This window comes from Girardinichthys multiradiatus, chromosome 18 (assembly GCF_021462225.1).
Source record: "Girardinichthys multiradiatus isolate DD_20200921_A chromosome 18, DD_fGirMul_XY1, whole genome shotgun sequence".
Classification (NCBI taxonomy): domain Eukaryota; kingdom Metazoa; phylum Chordata; class Actinopteri; order Cyprinodontiformes; family Goodeidae; genus Girardinichthys; species Girardinichthys multiradiatus.
The window spans coordinates 8,037,170-8,040,653 of NC_061810.1; the positions used below are offsets into that span (position 1 = coordinate 8,037,170).

General features: G+C 47.7%; 1 long non-coding RNA gene across 1 annotated transcript; it reads left to right on the forward strand.

Annotated features, from left to right (window-relative positions):
* Positions 1–2,000: 2,000 nt before the first annotated feature.
* Positions 2,001–3,244, forward strand: LOC124884740. Its single transcript, XR_007042491.1, has 3 exons — positions 2,001–2,708; positions 2,783–3,106; positions 3,179–3,244. It is a non-coding gene; the product is annotated as an uncharacterized LOC124884740 (long non-coding RNA).
* The last annotated feature ends 240 nt before the right edge of the window (positions 3,245–3,484 follow it).

Genomic DNA, 3,484 nt, shown 5'->3' on the forward strand with positions numbered 1-3,484 from the left:
GAGTGTGAAGCGGCTGGGATGAGGATCAGCTCCTCCAAGTCCGAGGCCATGGTACTCGACCGGAAAAAGGTGGCTTGTCCTCTTCAGGTTGGAGGGAAGTTCCTGCCTCAAGTGGAGGAGTTTAAGTATCTCGGGGTCTTGTTCACGAGCGAGGGAAGAATGGAGCGGGAGATCAACAGACGGACCGGTGCGACTGCCACAGTAATGGGGGGCGCTGTGCCGGTCCATTGTGGTGAAGAGAGAGCTGAGCCGAAAAGCAAAGCTCTCAATTTACCGGTCGGTCTACGTTCCTACCCTCACCTATGGCCATGAACTTTTGGTCATGACCGAAAGAACGAGATCCCGGATACAAGCGGCTGAAATGAGCTTCCTCCGTAGGGTGGCCGGGCATTCTCTTAGAGATAGGGTGAGGAGCTCGGCCATCCGGGAGGGGCTCGGAGTAGAGCCGCTGCTCCTCCACATCGAGAGGAGCCAGTTGAGGTGGCTCGGGCATCTATTCCGGATGCCTCCTGGACGCCTTCCTCGGGAGGTGTTCCAGGCACGTCCCACTGGGAGGAGGCCCAGGGGAAGGCCCAGGACACGCTGGAGGGACTATGTCTCTCGGATGGCCTGGGAACACCTTGGGCTCCCGCTGGAGGAACTGGAGGAGGTGTCTGGAGAGAGGGACGTCTGGGCGTCTCTGCTGAGTCTGCTGCCCCCGCGACCCGGTCCCGGATAAGCGGAAGACGACGAGTACGAGTACACATTATAAATATAAAAAGACATGGCTGTTTAGCTATAGGCTGTGACTAACATAATTTTTGGTTTAAAGGCATAACTGCAAATACATTGGCTAAAAAGGCAGGTTATACAAACAGAAGTCTGAAGATGCATTAGTCCCTGTTTTATTAGGTAGTCCAAAATAAGTAAAAGAGACTCATCAGTTATAGCCTTAATCCAGTTGAACACCCTTTTCACAGGTGCCGCGATGGAACATTTTATTATTGATAATAAACAATTCATTTGTGCAATTACCCTTCTTTCAAAGTCTTCATACCAAGTTTATTTGAGATGGGATAGGGTAACTGAAACTCAGTGTTGTACGTGAATATACACTGCTCAAAAAATTAAAGGGAACACTCCAATAACATCCTAGATCTGAATGAATGAAATATTCACATTTAATACTTTGTTCTGTACAAAGTTGAATGTGCTGACAACAAAATCACACAAAAATCATCAATAGAAATCTAATTTATTAACCAATGGAGGCCTGGATTTGGAGTGACACACAAAATTAAAGAGTAAAACACACTACAGGCTGATCCAGCTTTGATGTAATGTCCTTAAAACAAGTCAAGATGTGGCTCAGTATTGTGTGTGACCTCTACGTGCCTGTATGACCTCCCTACAACGCCTGGTCATGCTCCTGATGAGACGGCAGATGGTCTCCAGAGGGATCTACTCCCAGACCTGGACTAAAGCAACCGCCAACTCCTGGACAGTCTGCAGTGCAACGTGATGTTGGTGGATGGAGCGAGACATGATCTCCCAGATGTGCTCAATCGGATTCAGGTCTGGGGAACGGGCGGGCCAGTCCATAGCTTCAATGTATTCATCTCGCAGGAACTCTTGACACACTTCAGCCACATGAGGTCTAGCATTGTCCTGCATTAAGAGGAACCCAGGGCCATCCGCACCAGCGTATGGTCTCACAAGGGGTCTGAGGATCTCATCGGTACCTAATGGCATTTCTTTGAAAAGAAATGCCACCCCAAACCATTACTGACCCACTGCCAAACTGGTCATGGTGAAGGATGTTGCAGGCAGCAGATCGCTCTCCACGGTGTCTCCAGACTTTGTCACGTCTGTCACATGTGCTCAGTGTGTAACTGCTTTCACCTGTGAAGAGCACAGGGCGCCAGTGGCAAATTTGCTAATCCTGGTGTTCTCTGGAAAATGCCAAGCGTCCTGCACGGTGTTGGGCTGTGAGAACAACCCCTATTTGTGGACGTCGGGCCCTCATATCATCCTCATGGAGTCGGTTTCTAATCGTTTGTGCAGACACATGCACATTTGTGGCCTGCTGGAGGTCATTTTGCTGGGCGCTGGCAGTGCTCCTTCTGTTCCTCCTTGCACAAAGGCGGAGGTAGCGGTCCTGCTGCTGGGTTGTTGCCCTCCTACGGCCTCCTCCACGTCTCCTGGTGTACTGGCCTGTCTCCTGGTAGTGCTTCCAGGCTCTGGACACTATGCTGGCAGACACAGCAAACCTTGCTACAGCTCGCATTGATTTTTTTGAGCAGTGTATAAACTGAACTAGACATATACATGGTAACTACAAAAGAAATTGATGTGGTCAGTAATTGTGGGCTGTAGTCGCCATGGTGCACTGTACACAACGATAAAGCACTTTATCTTGTAGGTCCTAGAGATGAGTCAATCAGCCCAATGAATAAAGCTAGAGAGTCTGTAAAAATATTTCAATGACTGATGACAACAAGTAATTTTAAAGAGTTTAAAGTTTTAAAGAATTACCGTCCTGTTTTTTTTATATCTATGTCAGGATCTGGATTTTTGTCTGTTTTGGTGCTGTTACTTTGCTTAGCCACTAGATGGTGCGGAACCTGGAGAAGAGGCGACAGGTGTTCACCATTTCCTTGATCACCTGCTGAGGAGTATTTAAGGAGGATGCTGTCAACAACTCGTTGCCAGAGTGTTGTCCATTAGTGGTACAGCTCAAGCCACATTACCTTGTCTTGTTCTTGCCTGGAAATTCTAGTAACTTGATCTTGTTACCTTGCAGGAATACCTGAACCAGAACCTAACCTTGCCTTGTGGTGAACACAGCTAGGATTTACCTTTTCCTGTGGAAGAGCCATTCTTCTTCATGAATCAAGAACCGCACCTCTCGGACCTCGCTGGTTGGCAGCCTCCTGGATTCCTCACTCCTCACCGAGCCTATAAGAACCTCGTCCACCTTCCTCCTTTTTCCACCGCGCCGACTTCTGTATTCCTGGACCCATTAATCATCCTGGCACACATTACCTTCATCCTAATCTGTCTCACGGCTAAACAACATCCTGGTCTCTCCACTTTCCTCCCTCTGGCGGATCACTCCATTAACCAAGTAAGACTAAATCTTATAGTAATAGTTCAAGACCCTGAGTTATCCTGCTCATCAACCTGTTTGTTTTTACAGTTGGTTTCTCGGTTCCTGTTTCCCTGCCCAAGTCACTTCACTGTAAATAAAACACATTACCATAAATCTTTGTCTCCTGAGTTGCTTTTCTGCATACGCATTCACGTATCGTCACTTCCCCAAATCCTGAGAAGTTATTTGGTGAGAGAGAGGATTGTCGGGGTTTTCTTTTGCAATGCACCTTTGTCTTTAGTCGTTCCCCACAGTCTTTCCCTCATGATTCAGTAAAGATCTAATTTATTCTTGGCCTACTTTCTGGAAAGGCTTTGAGATGGGCAGAGGCTCGTTTTTCTAACTGTTCTGACT